General features: G+C 36.7%; 1 protein-coding gene across 13 annotated transcripts in view; it reads left to right on the top strand.

Annotated features, from left to right (window-relative positions):
* NUMB (NUMB endocytic adaptor protein) overlaps positions 1-20,586 on the top strand; it is a 196,245-nt gene that overhangs the window by 57,072 nt on the left and 118,587 nt on the right. The window lies entirely within an intron of this gene.

Genomic DNA, 20,586 nt, shown 5'->3' with positions numbered 1-20,586 from the left:
TGTCAGACTGATTTAGGACTAGCAAGTAACTTTGGTTTTAGTTATTTGTCAGGAAATTACAGTTAAAGTTGTGGTAGAGTTTCTGATATGGTGGTGTATAAGGATTGTATCCAACTCTAAGTAATTGAAAACCTGACTACAAGGCTTAAACAAAGAAAGGTCTGTTTTTCTTACATAATTCTGGAAGTAGGCAGTTGCTCATGTTGTTTCAGTGGCTTAACAATGTTGGGGCCCATATCTTTGTGATTTGCTTGGCCTTCATGGCCCTAAGACAGCTCCAGCTCCAGCCTTCCACCCACATTTAAGGAGGAAGGCAAAAGGTCCAGGCTGAGCAAAAGCTTTCCTATCAGTGCTTCTAGCAAGTTACTTCTAATGTCTCCTGGGCCCAAATTGGGTCATATAGTCACTTCTAACTGTAAGTAGCTTTTGGCCTCTATAGTGAGAGGCAAGGAGGAAGGAAGGATTTGGGAATGGCTTTTTAGGCAGCCAGTTAATAGAATCTGTCACAATTATATGATTGCATTCATTTTCCTTCAAAAATTCATTTGACTTCAGTATGATACTTGGTACATAGGTGCTTTATGAATATATAGTAACATCTTACTGGGTATTGTGGGAAACAAAAGGAATTTTACTAATATTATATATATATCTTAAAATATAAGTCCAAGTTAACATATAGTAATAATTTGGGCTCTGTCAATACTTTGGCTATTGTCAATAGCACTGCTAGAAACATTGCGGTGCATGGCATGTGCCCTTTTGAATCAGCACTCCTGTATCCTTTGAATAAATACTTAGTAGTGCAATTACTGGGTCGTAGGGTAGTTATATTATTAATTTTTTGAGGAACCTCCATAATGTTTTCCAGAATGCACCAGTTTCCATCTCTGATTTTTTTTTTTTTTTTTTTTTTAAGAGAGAGAAAGAGGGTGCCCACATGTGAGCAGGGGAGAGAGAAAGAGAAAAATCTTAAGCAGGCTTCATGCCCAGTGCAGGTCTTGATGGGGGGCTTGATCTCACGATCTGAGATCATGACCTGAGCTGAAATCAAGAGTCCAGCGCTTAATCGACTGAGCCACTCAGGAGTCCCAAAAGGAATTTTAAATTTAGTTGTGAAGGTGAGCTTTGCTTATGCAAGGCAAACCTTAGCTTGAATTTTGGGACCTTGGGCATGGTTTTAAATATGTAAGCATCTGTTTTCTCATCTGTGAAATGGGGTTAATAATACCTGACTTTTAGGGTAATTGTCAAGTGTGAAGGAGATAATTTATGTAAGTACCTACTACAGTGCCTGCTGCATTGGAAGTGTGACAAGGAGATATTATTAGACGTTGTGCTAGAGTGGAAGAGCATGGACTTCATAGTTGACAGACTTGATTTGATTCTTAGTTTCACTACACAATAAATGTGTGGTGTTAGGCAAATCAATTAATCTCTCTGAGATAGTTTATTAATGTGCTGTGTTTATCTCTCAGGATTATTAGAAGGATTAGAGATTCTATTTGTACGGTGCAGTACCATGTAGGCTTTCAGTAAAAGGCATCTATTCCTGGGGGTGGCTGGGTGGCTAAGTCAGTTGAGCATCTGACTCTCTATTTCAGCTCAGATCATAATCCCAGGGTCATGGGATCAAACCCTGTGTCAAGCTCCATACCGGGTGTGGAGCCTGCTTGGGATTCTCTCTCTCTGTCCCTCTGCCCCTCTCCCCTGCTCATGTTCTCGCTCTAAAATTAAAAAAAAAAAAAAAATTAAAGCATCTGTTCTTACTATTTTTAGTTATTACTTATAAAATTATAATAGGTAGGGAACCAGTCATTGAATTTACTTTAGAAATTTATGTGAGGTTTACTTTATTTGTAGTAAAAGGGATATTCATTAGTAGTGAAAGTGTTTCATCTGTTCAAAAACATCAGTCAGCTGCAGAAACTGGACACTGTTACTCTTGGAAGCAAAAAGATTTCTAAATTTAGTTGTGAAGGTGAGCTTTTGCTTATGCAAGGTAAAATGGCATGAATTTTGGGACTTTGATATAATGGTGTTGTGTTGTGAATCTCACTTGTTCTTTTTTGCTCAGTGCTCTCTTAAGATTTAAACATATTTAAAATTTAGTTTAAGGGCATGTGGATGACTCAGTAGGTTAAGAGTCTGACTCTTGATCTCAGCTCAGGTCTTGGTCTCAGGGTCATGAGTTCAAACCCTGCATTGGACTCCGTGCTCGGTGTGAAGCCTACTTAAAAAAACAAAAATCTATAACTACTGACAGTTGTATAATATTCCATTGTATGCACATTTCTACATTTTATTTATTTGTTTCTTTAGTGGATTTTTAGGTATGGCTTGGAAACTGCTAACACAAAAGTACTGCTATGCATTTCCTTATACTTTTGACTTGTGCAAAGGTTTCTTTGTGGTATATACTGAGGAAAGGAATTGCTGACATATGGTCTGTATACATAATTAATTTTACTAAATATTGCCAGATTGTTTTCTAGAATGGTTGCCTAGTTTATGCTCCCACCAGCAATGTATAAGGGTTCCCATTTCCTTAAATCCTTACCAGCATTTGGTCTTATCCATCTGTTTAGTCTTGCAATCTGATGGGTATAAAGTAGTATTTTGTTTTAATTTATATTTCTGTGATTGAACATGAGATTTGACATCTCTTTATTTACTTGATACCATTTGCATTTCCCTTGCATGTTGAGTAAAAAATTTACCCAAATCATACATATTTGTTGTAGATATTTAAAAAAAATTTTTTTGTTATTGTTTTTTTTTGTAGATGTATTAAAACAACTTTTTGTACAGAGTATTTTTTGTAATTTTTTGAGTCTATTATTTATTTTGAGAGAGAGAAAGAGAGCATGAGCAAGGGGAGGGGCAGAGAGTGAGGGAGAGAGAGAATCCCAAGCAGGCTCCGCACTGTAAGCATGGCGTCCAATGTCGGGGTTTGAACTCCTGAATCATGAGATAATGACCTGAGCAGAAACCAAGAGTTGGATGCTTAACCGACTGATCCACCCAGGTGCCACCCCTCCAATTTTTTTTTAATGTTTAGTTTTAAGAGAGAGAGAGAGAGAGAGCGCGAGTGAGCTAGGGGAGGGGCAGAGAGAGAGGAAGACACAGAGTCCAAAGCAGGCTCCAGGCTCTGAGCTGTCCGTACAGAGCCCAACATGGGGCTCCAACTTACGGACTGAAAGACATGACTTGAGCTGATGTCAGACGCTCAACTGACTGAGCTACCCAGGCACCCCTGTAGGTATATTTTTTTAATTTATATTTTTTATTTTTTATTTTCAAGAGAGAGGGGGAGAGAGAACGAGCAAGCGTGTACCTGTGTCGGGGAGGGGGAGGTGGAGAGAGAGAGAATCTTAAGCAGGCTCCACGCTCCGTGCCAAGCCTGACCCAGGGATCATAATCTGAACCAAAATCAAGAGTTGGGTGCTTAACTAAGTGAACCACCCAGGCGTCCCTGTTGTAGATATTTTTGAAAATGCAGATCATCTATAATACCCTCGTCCAGAGATAATTGTTGTTAACTTTGGCTATATCTTTCTGGTCTTTAAATATTCATACACATATAAATTTATACACAAATGTGTATTTTTGTTTATTAATAGGATCATATACCCAGTTTTGTAATGTACACTTTCCATTCCACAATGATTTATGACCATTTTCCTGTGTTTTTGGAAATGTATCTATATTACCATGTAATAGGTGCATATCATTTCATTTTATGGCTTTAAGTTATTTGATCTTATATTGTGGGATATATATGCTATTTTTTTTTTTTTTTTTTTTGCCATTAACAATACTTTGGTGAACTGTTAATCAAGCCTAAGCCTACATTTTGATGAGGCAAGGCTAGAGGGATTATGCTCTTACTCCCTTTGTGAAACTGGGCTTATAGTAGTAAGTTGCAGCTGTCTCAGTTTATTTTCCGCTTGAATTCTATGGTTGCTATTAACACCTCGATGTTGCAGGGCTAGACTTTAAAGAATTCCCATTTAGGCCTTATTCTCTTATTTGCTCGCTCTCTCTTTTTCTCACTTTGGCAAGGCCTGGTTAGTAAAGGATAGTGGAAGAATAGTGGATAGATCTGTATTTAAATATCCTTGTCCCTTCTGATAGAGGGGCTGCTAAATTTCAACTGTCAAGAACTCTAATCTAAATTGATAACTCCATTTTATTTTTTAAACTGTTAATAGCTTTTTATTATAAAAGTAAGAATGTTATAAAGCAATTGAGAAAACAGAAAATGATAAAATAAAATTCCTATAATCCTTCTACTCAGAGATAATTGCTATTACAGTTTTACCTTATATCCTTTTAGATATTTTTCTACATGGTGTGCATTGGCTTACCAGAACCAGTAATTAAAGAATTATGCAAGCCAAAATCATTGATAACTTGATATTAGCTATAGTGGGAATAGTTACACCACAGAAATTGGCAAATGCTATAAATCAGGGCTTCTTTCTCTCTGCCTAAATCCATCCAGAGCCAGTTATCAGCACACTACTGCACACATACACACACATACACACACACACACTCACACTTAAACTCACATTCACACATATGTATATAGTATCAATATAGATCTACTTCACTATTAATGGCTTCATAGAAGTACGTTGTATAGATCAGTGGTTCTTAGTGTGGTCGTTGGAGCAGCAGTATCAGGGTTACCTGGACATATTATAGACATGTAAATTCTTAGCCTCCATCCAGACCTACAGAATTACAAACTCTTCTGTTAGGGCCCAGCCAGTCTATGGTCCTACAAGCTCTGAGGGTGACTCTGATGTAGAATCACTGATGAGAACCAGTGGTATAGATATACCATAAATTATCTGATTGGTCTGATGATTTTTGTGTGATAAATTTCTAGATATATGCTCATTTAAAAATCTGTAGATGGATAGCCAAGTTGTATTTTAAAAAGACTACTAGTTTCCATTCCCACATGAAGTCTACATCAGTTTCATTTTAGGTTCTAGTTCCATGGAGAGAAAAACAGGTTAAAGATCTTCTTTTCTAGCTGCATCTATATCAATTTATCCATCCTAGAACTCATTTCACTTGCATTGTCTTCAACAATAAAGTGTTTTAATGTTACTTATACTTTCAAAAAGAGGACAGTTCAGACAGAGGAAAAAAAAAACTATGCCTTGCTTGCAGAACACATCTAGCATCATGTGTGACTATACCTGTGAGTACCTACCTTTAATCCCCATGTGAATGATTAACTCATGTTTCTTTCCTTACCTTTGGCATATCACATTGTTCTGAAACACCACTTTAAAGTGTGTTAAGACCTGCTTGCTGTGAAAGTTGCTATTAATGGTTATAAGCTGTTAGAAAGGGGCAAAAGATCCTAGCAAGAGCTTGTGACTCCTCTTGTAAATACTTTATTTTAAAGATTTTTGTTAGGGACTCCTAGGTGGCTCAGTTGGTTAAGTGTTCAACTCTTGATTTCAGATCAGGTCATGATCTCACGGTTCATGAGATTGAACCCTGAGTTGGGTTCTGCCCTGACTGTGGAGCCTGCTTGGGGTTCTCTGCTGCCCCACTCCCCACCCCATTACCCCCACTGTGCATGCACATGCACACTTTCTCTCAAAATAAATGAATAAACTTTTAAAAAAAAAGATTTTTGTTAGGTTAGGAGCTAGAATTTATTAGTATTGGCTAAAAGAGGATAATTTAAGCAGCTTTGCTATATTTCCTTGGCCCTGATTTTTGGCACTCATGTTTCTTCATTTTGAACTTTTATTGAAGAAGAGTTGCAAACATCAAAACTGGCCCTTATCCCAAGCTTCATCCTTAAGGGACTTTTTCTTTCTTCCCCCTAGAATGAGTGCTTTGGACTCAAAACTTAATTTTATGATGACATTAATAGGGTCTGCCAAATTGCCAATATTCCAGATTATACAGCCTCAGAAACAATTTTATTATTTAACAATTTAATGCCTTAATTTAGGCAGATTAAACTTAAATAGTTCTGTTTGAAGTGATGTCTCTCCAAAGTTTATGTGCTTGACCTGAACAGTTAAGTTCTCAGAGATTCTGCTCTGAAGGAAAAAAGAAGATTGGAATTGAAATGATAGCCCCTAGTTCTTTGTTGTTTCATCTTACCTTCCAGTACAGTGTGATAGCTTGGATAGCTGCTTAGCCTGGATTAAGTCACTTGATTTCTTGGTGCCTCAGTTTTCTTATCTGTAAAATTGAGCTCCTGATACCCATCTCACAAGATTAGTATCAGGATTAAATACAATATATGTAATGTGCACAGCATAATTCTCATAGGTACCTAGTAATAAGTAGATGCCTTTTGATTTCTCCATTTTGTTGTTGTTGTTGTTTGTTTTAGAGAGAAAGAGGGAAAGGTCAGAGGAAGAGACAGAATCAGCACAGAGCCTGATGTGGGCCTTGATACCATGATCCTGGGATTATGCATGACCTGAGCCAAAATCAAGAGTCAGATGCTCAACTGACTGAGCCACCCAGACACCCCACGATTTCTCTTCTTGATATAAGCATTCCTCATACATAGCTCTCTCCTTTGATATTTCTTCTCCTTATACTGGTAGTTCTTAACTTGTCCTCCTTTCAGAATCTAATATAAGGAATGATCTCTCTTATCAGAAAAATTTGCCTATTAAACTTTACCTGTAGTTTGGGGGAGTTTATAGGACCCCCACCACACCCACCTTTCCCAGAGCTCATCTTTGAACCAGGTTGAGGATATTTGTAGACCATCTCCTAGGCAGACTCTCCAGTTTCCTGGATTCAATTGTCATCTCAGTATAGGTGGCTCCTAAATTTGGTTGTCTGGTGAACTTCTACTTGCTGGACAGATTGATCATGATATCCTTGTGTAGTAGAGACTTAATAAGTGAATGGAGGAATAATCACACATTTTCATTGTTGATATAGGCCAAATAAATTATGGCTCTATGTGGCTAGTTTTAGAGATCTTCCTCACTATAAGTTACAGCTAATAAAGTTAAGTGAGGTTATGTATTGATTTAGGCACAACTGTCTCATTTCTTGTGGAATCCATTGACACTTAAGTGTGAACTTGTGAAAAAGGTTTTGGTCACAAATTCTAGTGAGGGAATGAGTTTCCAGGAAACCCCTCAAATGTGGTAGCTTCTTTCGGACCATCAGGTTATAGCCAAAATGTAATCTCACCTGAAAATTTGCTATTTCACTGCCAAGAATTATGGACAGCTGTATGTTATTAGAGCCTTGTGCCTTCATCTCTTCCATCTCTTCTCCCCACAGTTTTAGGTAGGACTCTAATAGTTGCAGGGGACAGAAACCCAATTTAAGGGGGAAGAAGAGTTATTGGCCCAAGTAATTGAATAATTAGTCAATCTGATTTGATAATTAGAGTCAAATCTGATTTAGTAGAGATTTAGGGGCTCAAATGACTGTTAGGGGCTCCCACTTTTATTTCTTATTGCTCAGCTCTATTTTTCTTTACTTCTTTTCCTTCTGAGACAGGTAGCTTTATTTATGTATGTAGTCAAGGAAGACGGCTGTAAGCAGGCCCAGTTTATATTGGTTTTATAACCTCAATCCTAGAGAAAGAGAGGTAACTTTCCTCTAGTATCAGAAAAAAATCCTGGGAAAGACTGTGGACTTGATTGCTAAATTACCTATATAAATGATTCTCAAAGTGTGGTCCCTGGGCCAGCATTATCAGCATCATCTGGGAGCTTATGAGCAATGTAAATTCTGGGGCTTCTGCCCAGTTATACTGAATCTGAAACCTTGGAGTTAGGGGCCAGCAATCTGTGCCTTAAGCCTTCTGGGTGATTTCTGATGCATGCAAAAACTTGAGAACCATTGAACTATAGTATCAATATTCAACAGCTGTCTGAAATAGAGAAGCAGAATTTTCACCTTTGGAATAATTAGTGGTTTTATTACTTTCCCTAACAAGTGCTGGTGAATGATTTTTTTAAATTTAAATTTCTGCAAGATTACGGTCTGTACAGTTCATTTTGAGCCATTTCAATTCTCTTTAAGTAGATGAGTTTCTCTAATTTTTTAATGATATACTGTCATCAGGAAAAAAGCAAAGCAGAGTAACATTATTTGCATGCCATGTATATACCAGTCAGGTCAAATATGTTTATACACAGGTCTTGAGTCCCTCACACAATTCTCTAAAATAGGTCCTGGTTTTGTATCCCCATTGTTGCTTAAAAACAACAACAACAACAACAACAACAACAACAAACAAACAAACAACCTGAGGCTGAGAGAGATTTGTCTGACGTAGCCTCAAGTTGTGGATCTCATCAGCAGAAAAGTAGAGTTTGAATGTAGACATTCAATAAGCATTTTATAGAGCGTCTGCTGTGTGCTGGGACCTGTTTTAAGTATCAAGATACAAAACTGCTTAAGACCTTATTTTTGTCCTCAAGGAACTTAGTCTCCTAAGGAAGACAAGACAGTGCAGAGTGCAGGGTAATGACTCCGATAACAAAGATACTGAAAGAGTGATTTTGTACACTGTCAAGGGAGCTTCCAACTTTGCTTAGAGGATTGGAGAAAACTTCAAAAAAAAGGATATGAGCTTTGATGTTTAAGTAGACATCATTTTGAAAATTCCTTTGATAGTGGAGCCTGGGTGGCTCAGTCGGTTGAGCTTCTGACTCTTGATTTTGGCTCAGGTCGTGATCTCAGGGTTGTGGGATTGGGCTCTATGTTGGGCTCTGCTCTGAGCGTGGAGCCTGCTTAGGATTCTCCGTCTCCATCTGCCCCTGTGCTTTGCTCATGCACTCCTTCTCTCTCTAAAATACATAAAATGAGAAAAGATTTTAAAAAATTCCTTGATAAGCACAATAATCTCATTCTACTTTCATGTTTAATGAGATTTTAAAGTAAATTACTTTTTCTAAAAGCAAATGAGAGCAATGTTAACTTTAGAATGCTTTTGCAAACATTATTTGCCTTTTATCCCATTATCATAATGTGTTTTCGTGTCCTTGAAGGAGGGGCTTGTTTTAGCACTTCAGAATTTTAAAAGCTACATTGTATGCCATGGTAGATGTGCCTTAATTTATTCAGCCAGTCCCCCAACTTTTTTTTTTTTTACATTTAAGCTTATAGTTTTTACTGTTATAAATGGTGCTATGGTGAATATTTTTTACATTCATCTTTGTATACTTGTATTATGCCCTTATTATAATTCCTAGAAATAGAATTAATGGACCAAATATTTGTATTATGCATTTATATTCCTCTTTTTGTCATCTGTCATTGTCATTTGCCTTTTTTTGTTTGTTTTTAAAATACTCTTCATATGTTATGCCTTCATAACATGAGTTATATTTTGGGGGTTTGGTACACTTGTTTTTCATTTTTGTTAAGTAGATAAACATAGTTAATTTCTGGTGATCTTTTGGTATGTAAGCCTGTTAAAGTAAGGCAATACACATAAGCAGTTTGTCTCTGTTAATATAGTTTAAGGTAGTACACTTAAGAGAAAAGAATGCCAGTAGAAATCACAATGTACATATGGTCATATCTTAAACAGTGGCTATTTAATCATATGATTTTATTTTATTATTGTTTTAATATTTATTTAGTTTTGAGAGAATGCAGGTGGGGGAGGGCTAGAGAGAGGGGGACAGAGGATCTGAAGCTCACTCTGTGCTGACCGTCTGACAGCAGCAAGCCCAAGGTGGGGCTCGAACTCATGAACTGCAAGATCATGACCTGAGCTGAAGTTGGATGCTCAACCAACTGAGCCAACAAAGTGACCCAATTATATGATTTTAAAGTTATTTTTGTCATTTATGTATTTCCCTATCCAAGATATAGGAATAGTATCAGCTTTGTTTTTGCCTATCTTATAAAATAAGAAAAGATATGTATAAAGTGGGGGCCACAGACATTATGTGACATATTTAAAGTCATATAGTTTGAAAGTGCCAGTGAGGATTTTAGCACAGGTCTTCTGACTTCAAGTCCAATATTCTCTCATCTGTGTTACAACCCTATTAGAGATATGGTATATAGAGCAAAAGAACTATAGAAAATAAAGTACATATGCTACATCAAACCATCTGTTAGCTTTTCCCATGATACCATAGCCTTTAAAAAAAAAAAAAAAAAAAAAAAAACAAACAAAAAAACCACATGCCTTTGAATTCCATTTTCTGTTCCAAACAAGTTGATGAGAGATTCAGATGGAATTTAAATGAACAGAAGAATATATTCTGAGATGGGTAGATTACTGGTAATAAAAGAGAAAATTATAGAAATGATAGTATAAAGCTGGAAGAACTATGGCTACCTAAATGATATTGGAATATAGGAAGACATAAACAAATGGAAATATTAGAAAATAAGAATACTGTTAGTGCAGTGACTTTTTGTCTCCAAGTAAACTTTTTTTCATCTTTGGGTAGAGAGATTTCTCTTTAGATGATAATTGGTCTCTAGGATGGAGCTGACTTTGGACACACACACACACACACACACACACACACACCCATACCACCCCTGTAGATTGTGAACATCAACATAAGTTATGGTGATATGAATATGGGCCACAATGCATTTTTTCATGTAATTTATTCCTGGTGAACTTAAGTGTACACTATAGTCACATCAATTAGTGATCTGGACTGCAAGACGTACATTTTCCTTTACTAAATTTGTCAAAATTCTTGGAATTTTCTGGGAAACAAATCCAGTAAATACATTTGTTTCAGCCTTTTTTTTTTTTTTTTTTTTTTTTTTCGTTTGAAACCTTATTCTTAATAGGGGATATTAATCTTGCCCCTGAAGAACTTTGGATCTAGTATGAAGTAAACTGGTGAATATGTACCTGTCAAGTTTCTTCTTTAATACTTGATTTACAAATGATGAAAAATGTGAAACTGAGTACTCAGACCCACAACAGAGAGACAATACTGATTTTTAAAAGAAGTAATAAAATATGTATAAATCATTTATTCTAATAAACTTCTACCAAATTTGCTTTCTGCTGTACTACAGTCATTAAAATTTTCATTTCTTTTTTAAATAATTGTTTAAATGTTTATTTTTGAGAGAGAGCACGAGCAGGGGAGGAGCAGAGAGAGAGGGAGACACAGAATCCAAAGCAGGCTCCAGGCTCTGAGCTGTCAGCACAGAGCCCAGGCTCTAACTCATGAACTGTGAGATCGTGACCTAAGCCAAAGTCAGACACTTAACTGACTGAACCACCCTGGTGCCCCTAAAAGTTTCATTTCTGATTAAAAAAATTTTTCTTTACAAGGAAGTTATATCTTACCACGGAGATGTTTTCCAGAATTTTAGTTTTAATGGTAAGGTTTCTTCTATTGGAATTCTTAAAGCATCTGATACATTAGGTGTCCTTTATTCCCTTTGATTTGTAATCTCACTGGTTAGGATTAGGTTGGGTGCATATTAGAGTATCAATGAAATCTTTGTGGTTGCTAGATACTAAGGACCTTTAAAACCTTTAGATTGTACAATATAGGAAAAAGTTTGGAGTTTTCTTTCCTGTTTTTTTGTTTTTGTTTTTTGTTTTTCTGTCAGAACTTCCTGATGGTACTCAGTTAGGCCTCAGGGATTTTCTTCTAGAGATCATGCAGCCTGTTCACTCTTTAGGAGTTACTCAGAATCTTTTTTCCTTTGTGGTATGTGCTTACCAGGCAGAGTAGCCATGGTATTCTAGTAAGAAACCCTATTGCCAAAACACCCAGTAGAGCAGAAAACTGACCTACTTAATGCTGACAAGTTGAAAAAAAAATCTGTGGAATTGTACCAGCATTGGATCAACTTCTTCCTTCTCTTAGGGTGAATGGGGTGGGGGTAGAGAAGAGGATAAGAAAAGATAGTGAACTGCTGCAGGGAAGTAAGTAATGTAGTAAATGAATAATTACCTGAAGTTATTTAATTAAAAGCTATTCATCTGGTAGAATTTGAAGGCCTCTAAAACTTAAAAACTTTAAACTTACAAAAAAACTGTAAAAAAAATAGGAAATTCCTAGGGATTTTATGCTAATAATTTAGGAAAGCCCTCTAGGTAAAGTTGTCTGCCAACATTTGATGAATAATTGTTTTTTTGCAGGATATGGTGAAGTTATTTTTTTTTTCAGTTTATTGTTTTATCAGTGTGTAGTACATTTTGGAGTTTATGGGTACTGAGACAAAAAAAAAAAGAATGTTTGGAATATTTATTTGTAGCAAGTGACTATGGGCCTTAACTTTGTCAAACTCAGCTTTTCCAGTGTTATCCAATCTAATTTTCACTACTCTCAGTATCTCTAGCATCTAAATTTTAGAGATGTGCTGTCCAGTACAGAAGCCACTAGCTGTATGTGGCTACGTAAATTTTAATAAATTAAAACTATTCTGAATAAAATAAAAACTCTGGTTCTTCTGTCAAACTACCCACATTTTAAGTGCTTACTAGCCGGATGTGGCTAGTGGCTACTATATTGGGTAACACAGATGTAGAATATTTTCATCACTGAAGAAACTTGTGTTGGAAGTTTCTGTTGGAAAGATCTGTTGTATCATGTTTTCTAACCCCCATTGGCCAAAGCAGGTCACATGGACAAAATGCAAATTAAAGAGGTAAAGAAATAGATTCCACCTCTTGATAGGAAGTTAGCTAAGTCACAGTATAAAGGAGTGTACATAAGGAATGAAGAAATTGTTGCCATTTAAAAAAATTTATTTATTTTGAGAGAGTGTGCATGCATGTGAGCATGCACAAGTGGGGGAGGGACAGAGAGAGAGAGAGAGAGAGAGGGAAAGAGAGAATCTCAAGCAGGCTCCATGCCATCAGTGAAGATCCCACAAACTGGGAGATCATGGCCTGAGCTGAAATCAAGAGTCAAATGCTCAACTTACTGAGCCACCCAGGCACCCCTATGGCCATTTTTGCGAAAATTTCCTGCTATTATTTTCTGGACAACACAAGGACATTGTTACCCTTTCATTACATTTATCATTTTCCTCTTGGTTGCTTGTTTTTGCTTTGTTTTTATTTTGTTGTTTTAAATCTGTAATTATTTAATTTTACTCACATACTTCCTTTTTCTTTTTTCCTATGTTACCATGCTTCCATCTGAAATTACTACCTTTCTTCATAGATACTTCCTTTCTTTTACTGTGGGTCTACTGGTAGTGAATGTTCTGTTCTTACCTGAAAGCATTTTTTATTTTGTCTTTATATTTGAAGGATTCTTCTTCTTTAATGAGAAATTTTATTTCTTCCCATTTTTTCCCTAAACTCGTATTTTCATTCTCCTTTCCTCAGAGAATTTATCCTAATATTTTTATGCTTAAACATATTTTAAAAAATATTAATTCTAATATAGTTCACATGTACAGTGTTATATTAGTTTCAGGTGTACAATATAGTGATTCAGCAATTCTATACATCATTCAGTGCTTATCATGGTAAGTGTACTCTTAATCTCCTTCTATTTCATCCATCCCCCCCACCCACCTCCCCTCTGGTAACCATTCTTTTGTTCTCTGTAGTTAAGAGTCTGTTTTCTTTAATCTCTTTTCTTTACTTCATTTGTTTGTTTGTTTGTTTTGGTTTTCTCATGGTGTTTATTACATATTTTCTCTTAATAAAGTGAATATTCAGAATGAGAAATCATTACAGGTTTTAAAAAGGCTCATAAAACCACACACATCAGAAAATAACATTATTATTAACTGGCAAAATGGTCATTGTTTTTTTTAAGTTTCCTTCATTTGATTGCCTTTTTAAAAATTTTTAACCTTTTAAGTTTTTTTATTTTTTTAATTTACATCCAAGTTTGTAGCATATAGTACAACAGTGATTTCAGGAGTAGATTCCTTAATGCCCCTTACCCATTTAGCCCATCTCCCCTCTCACAACCCCTCCAGTAGCCTTCTGTTTGTTCTCCATATTTAAGAGTCTCTTATGTTTTGTCCCCATCCCTGTTTTTATATTATTTTTGAATCCCTTCCCTTATGTTCATCTGTTTTGTATCTTAAAGTCCTCATATGAGTGAAGTCATATGGTATTTGTCTTTCTCTAATTTTGCTTAGCAAAATACCCTCTGGTTCCATCCACATAGTTGCAAATGGCAAGATTTCATTCTTTTTTTATTGCTAAGTAATACTCCATTTTATATATATATATATATATATATATATATATATATATATGGAGTAATACTGCATTATATATATGTATGTATACATATATATGTATATATATGTGTGTGTGTATATATATGTATGTGTGTGTGTGTGTGTATGTGTGTGTGTGTATATATATATATATATATATATATATATATATATATATATCTATCTCACATCTTCTTTATCCATCATCCAGCATTGGACATTTTGGACTCTTTCCATACTTTGGCTATTGTTGATAGTGCTGCTATAAACATTGGGGTGCATGTGCCCCTTCGAAACAGTGTACCTGTATCCCTTGGATAAATACCTAGTAGTGCAATTGCTGGGTTGTAGGGTAGTTCTATTTTTAATTTTTTTTTTTTTTTTTTCAACGTTTATTTATTTTTGGGACAGAGAGAGACAGAGCATGAACAGGGGAGGGGCAGAGAGAGAGGGAGACACAGAATCGGAAGCAGGCTCCAGGCTCTGAGCCATCAGCCCAGAGCCCGACGCGGGGCTCGAACTCACGGACCGCGAGATCGTGACCTGGCTGAAGTCGGACGCTTAACCGACTGCGCCACCCAGGCGCCCCTCTATTTTTAATTTTTTGAGGAACCTCCATACTGTTTTCCAGAGTGGCTGTACCAGTTTGCATTCCTATGTTTCCTTCGTTTCTTAAATTCTACATATGAGTGAGATCACATGGTATTTGTTTTTCTCTGACTGAGTTGTTCCACCAGCATTATACTCTAGATCCATCCATGTTGTTGCAAATGGCAAGATTTCACTTGTTGTTCTGGCTGAATAATATTCCACTGTGTAAAACACTACATCTTCTTTACGCATGCATCTGTCAATGGACACTTCCATAATGTGGGCTGCTTCCATAATTTGGCTATGGTAAATAATGCTGCAGTAAACAGTGGGGTGCATGTCTCCCTTGGGATTAGTGTTTTTATATTCTCTGGGTAAATACCTAGTAATGGAACTACTGGATCATAAGGTAATTCTATTTTTAACTTTCTCAGGAACCTCCATGCTGTTTTCCACGGTGGCTGCACCACAGCATTCCAGCAGCAGCAGAGCACAGGGGTTCCTTTTTCTCCACATCCTCACCAACACTTGTTTCTTGTGTTGTTGGTTTTAGCCATTCTGACAGGTGTGAGGTGATATCTCATTGTGATTTTGACTTGCATTTCCCTGATGGCTAGTGATGTTGAACATCTTTTCATGTGTGTGTTGGCCATCGGTATGTCTTCTTTAGAGAAATGTCTGTCCAGACATTTAGAGAAAGTGGTCTAGTTTCATTCTTTTCCATGTAGCTGCCCAGTTTTCCCAAAGCCATAGGTTGAAGAGACTGTCTTTTTGCCATTGTACATTCTTGCCTCCTTTGTCAGAGATTAATTGACCATATAATTGTGGGTTTACTTCTGGGCTCTCTGCTCTGTTCCATCGATCTATGTGTCTGCTTTTTGTGCCAGTACCATATTGTTTTGACTACTACAGCTTTGTAGTGGGTCTTGAAATCTCCGTTTGTGATACCTCCAGTTTTGCTCTTCCTTTTCAAGACTGCTTTGACAGTTTGGGGTCTTTTGTGGTTCCATACAAGTTTTAGGATTATTTGTTCTAGTTCTGTGAAAAATGCTGTTGGTTACTTTGATAGGAATTGCATTAAATCTGTAGGTTGCTTTGGGCAGTATGGCCATTTTGACAATACTTGTTCTTCCAGTCCATGAGCATGGAATGTCTTTCCATTTCTTTGTGTCGTCTTCATTTCTTTCATCGGTTTTTCAGAGTACAGGTCTTTCACCTCTTTGGTTAAGTTTATTTCTAGGTATTTTATTATTTTTGGTGCAGTTGTAAATGGGATTGTTTTCTCAATCTCTCTTTCTGCTACTGCATTATTAGTGTCTAGAAATGCAAAGGATTTCTGTATACTGATTTTGTATCCCATGATCTTACTGAATTAATTTATCGGTTCTAGTAGCTTTTTGGTGGAATCGTTGGGGCTTTCTATATGTAGAATCATGTCATCTGCAAATAGTGAAATTTTTTACTTCTTCCTTACCAATCTTGGATACCTTTTATTTCTTCTTCTTGTCTCATTGCTCTGGCTAGGACTTCCAGGGCTATGTTGAATAAAAGTGGTGAGAGTGGATATCATGGTCTTGTTCCTGATCTTAAGGGGAAGGCTCTCAGTTTTTCACTGTTGAGTATGATGCTAGCTCTGGGTTTTTCCTTACATGGCCTTTTTTATGCTGAGGTATGTTCCTTCTAAACCTGCTTTATTGAGGGTCTTTATCATGAATGGATGTTGTACTTTGTCAAATGCTTTCTCTAAATCTACTGAAATGATCACGGTTTTTCTCCTTTCTCTTGTTGATGTGATGTATCACGTTGATTGAGTTGTGAATAGTGAACCACCCTTGCATCCCGGGAACAAATCCCACTTGATTGTGTGATTGTGGTGAAAGATTTTTGTAATGTATTGTTGGATTCGGTTTGCTAATATTTTGTTGAGGATTACTGCATCTATGTGCGTTAGAGATATTGGTCTGTAGTTCTCTTTTTCTGTAGTGTCTATCTAGTTTTGGTATCAGAGTAATGCTGGCTTCATAGGATAAATTTGGAGGCTTTTTGAAGGGTATTTTTATTGGGCATAGAATTCCAGCTTGGCAGTTATTTTCTTTCAGTATTTTAAATATATCCTATTGTCTTCTGATTCCACTTTTTGTTGTTGTTAGGGAAGCAGTGTCTTTGGTTTCCATTAGTTTTTTTTTTTAATTTATCATTTTTAAAAGTTTATTTATATATTTTTGAGGGAAAAATAGAAGCAGAGAGACAAGGAGAGAGAGAATCCCAAGCAGGCTCCATGCTGTCAGCACAGAGCCCAATGCAGGGCTTAATCTCACAAACCATGAAATCATGGCCTCAGCCTAAATCAAAAGTTGGATGCTTAACGAACTGATCCACCCAGGTGCCCTTCTTCAGTTTTAAATAATTCTTCCAGGTGGGTTTCTTTGTATTTAAGTTGCTTGGATTCCATAGACCCCTTTGAATCTGTAGCTTGATGTGTTTTGTCAGGTTTGGAATATTTTTAAGATATTGTTTCTGCCCCAGTCGCATTCACTACTTCTGGGATTCTGCAGAACTGTATGTTCTATCTTTCTCTGTAGCCTATATGCCTCTCATGTGCTTTTCTTGTTTTTCCATCTGTTTTTTTTTTTTTTTTGTCCTTCATGTGGATATTTTCTATTGATCTGTTTTCTAATTTATTTAGTGTCAAATCTGTTATAAGCATGTTTTTCTAATTAATTTTATATTTATTTTTTAGTTTCAGAATTTCAGTTTTATGATTTTTTAATTTGTCTGTATAGATTCCAAGTCTCTGGTGAAATTCTCATCTATTTTCCTGAACATATTAATCACAGTTCTTTTAAAATCTGTGTCTGGTGATTTAAGATATTTGGATCACCATTTGGTCTTTTTTTATTGCCTGCTTTTTCTCTTGTCTTTCAGTCATTTGGTCTTGTCTCCTAGCATTTCTGGTAATTTTTTTTTTTTTCAACGTTTATTTATTTTTGGGACAGAGAGAGACAAAGCATGAACGGGGGAGGGGCAGAGAGAGAGGGAGACACAGAATCGGAAACAGGCTCCAGGCTCTGAGCCATCAGCCCAGAGCCCGACGCGGGGCTCGAACTCACAGACTGCGAGATCGTGACCTGGCTGAAGTCGGACGCTTAACCGACTGCGCCACCCAGGCGCCCCTCTGGTAATTTTTAAAATGAATGTCAGATAGTGTGTATAAAAAATTATAGAGGGTTTTAATGATGATACTGTTCTCTAGAAAGGATTTAATTTTCTTGTAGTGGTATTTAAAAGTAGGAGCAAATGACCTTGATCCAATACAGGCTTGAGATGACTTGAGGCTTTGTTTTAGACTTCTTAAGAGCTGGTTTAAATCCAGTTTCCCCTTACTCTGAAGAGTGTCCTTCAGAGGTATCAAATGGAATCCTGGGGTATTTGCCAGAGGCTGTCCTTCTTGGCAGGCCCTGAACTGTAATTTTTCTTTTCCCAGCAGTGTGAACCTACCAGAAGTTCTACTTACCTTTTTGGCTTTAAAATAGCCCCCCCCTCCCCCAGCCCTCTTGCTCCATGCGCAGGTTAGGATTCAGTAAATACCCTAAGGGCAAATGCGGTACAGAATTTCCAGATTCAGTTTTCTGTGGTTGCCTTTTATGTGGAATCTCAGCCCCTCAAATCCTACCTGTCTTGATAAGCCCTGAGCTCTAATTTCTGTCTCTGCAGTCCTGTGAGATGGCCAAAAGGTCTAGTATGCAGCTAGTTGCCTCAGGAGGCAAAAGTAGTGAATGTCAGACTTAGCTCTGCCTTTTCTTGTCCTTTGGTATTTTGGCTTCTCATATCTAATCTGCTTTCTGTGTATATTTTTTTGTTTTTAAATCCTGTTTTTATAGATTTTGTTGCCAGGAGAATTGATCAGACACAGTCTACTCTATAATAATTTGTAAGGGATGTCTCTTATTAAATCATTTCCTAAATAATAACTTATAATAATAAAGCAATATTATAAACAATTTTAAGCATTTACTAATCATTTGCAGTGAACTTGACAGATGAGGATCCTGCCCTCATGCTGTTTTTATTCTTGCAGAGAAGAGACGTAGTAAGTACACATTTATTTATATTGTGATAAAGTGTAAAAGAGAAGCCGGATGTTACTTGCTTATTATAGAGATTTAGTTCAGGTGAGAGAGGCAGTGGTCAAGGACAGTTACTTTGAGGAAGTGATATCTGAACAGAGCTCTGAAGAATGAGTAGAATTGGAGGCAGCTGGGTGGCTCAGTTGGTTAAGTGTCTCAACCTCAGCTCAGGTCATGATCTCCTGGTTCGTGAGTTCAGGCCCTGCATGAGGATCTGTGTTGACAGCTCAGAGCCTGGAGCCTGCTTCAGATCCTGTGTCTCCCTCTCTCTCTGCCCCTCTCTGGCTCATTCTCTCTCTCTCTCTCTCTCTCTCTCTCTCTCTCTCTCTCTCAAAAATAATAAAAATTAAAAAAATAACGAGTAGAATTAGGGAAAAGTAAGCAATTGTTAAAACTATCAATTAGAGAGACCTTATGGTGAAAGGAAGCATGGCGGGTTTAAGATATCAAAGGACAGGTGTAGTTGGACCAATGGGCAAGCCCAAAGTTATGCCAAACTTTTTACAAGCCTTATTAAGGATTTTATCTTTTTTCCCCTGCTTTTTCCAATTCTGATTTGATCATTGGTCTGACTCTAATTCATCTTCTGTCCCTAAACAGAGTTATTTATTTTAGTTATTTATTTGGTACAAATATATTAGGTGTCTTTTGAAAACAAGGTTCTAAATTAGATGCTGAAGTTGATTAAAGACAACATGGAACATTGGCTCTAGAGTCAGACAAACCTGAGTTAAAATGTTACCCTACTAATTATCTGTATAGTTTTGCATCAGTTATTTAATATCTCTAAACCTGAATTTTCTGATGTGCTTAAATACTAATGGAAGTGATAATAGGATTAAATGAGCTGACTGATAAATATCCTCAGTAAGTGGTGGCCCTTTTTCTTTTTCTTTCTTTTCTTTTCTTTTCTTTTCTTTTCTTTTCTTTTCCTTTTCCTTTTCTTTCTTTCTTTCTTTCTTTCTTTCTTTCTTTCTTTCTTTCTTTCTTTTTCTTTCTCTTTTCTTTCTCTTTCTTTCTTTCTTTCTTTCTTTCTTTCTTTCTTTCTTTCTTTCTTTCGAGAGTGCAAGCAGGGGAGGGGGCCAGCAGGAGAGAGAGAATCTTAAGCAGGCTCCATGCTCAGAGCAGAGTCCAACATGGGGCTTGATCCCACAACCCTGGGATCATGACCTGAGCTGAAATCAAGAGTTGGATGCTTAACTAAGCCACCCAGGCATCCCAACAGTGGCCCTTTATTACTATTAAACAACTATAAACTATGAATTCTACTCTCAAGGTGCTTAAATTCTATAGGACATGATCTACACCAATAGTTATAATATGTGAAATGTAGTAAATGCTACAAGAAGTTTTTGAAAAAGCAGTGATTCAGAGGAAGGAGATACTGCTTCCAGACTTGGAGTAGTTAGGACTGTTTAATGATGAATATTACGTGTGATAGACTTGGAGCTAGCCATTTTCAAAAGTTAATTTGACATATAGCTATCTTATTCATAAACTTTTACATTTTATTGGGCTTAACAACCAAACTCCTGATTTCTCCCCTCATAATATCCTGTGAAACCATATGAAGAACTTGGCTTCCTTTCTGACCTCGTTTCCCATTCTCCCTTTACTAAGAAAGCTATATAGCTACATTATCTCCTTTCTATTCCTCAAACACACTGGGCATAGTTCTGCCTCAGGAATTGGGCACCTGGTG

The sequence above is a fragment of the Lynx canadensis genome, chromosome B3, assembly GCF_007474595.2.
Source record: "Lynx canadensis isolate LIC74 chromosome B3, mLynCan4.pri.v2, whole genome shotgun sequence".
In the NCBI taxonomy this organism is placed as follows: Eukaryota; Metazoa; Chordata; class Mammalia; order Carnivora; family Felidae; genus Lynx; species Lynx canadensis.
This window is presented reverse-complemented; position numbering and strand designations above follow the sequence as displayed.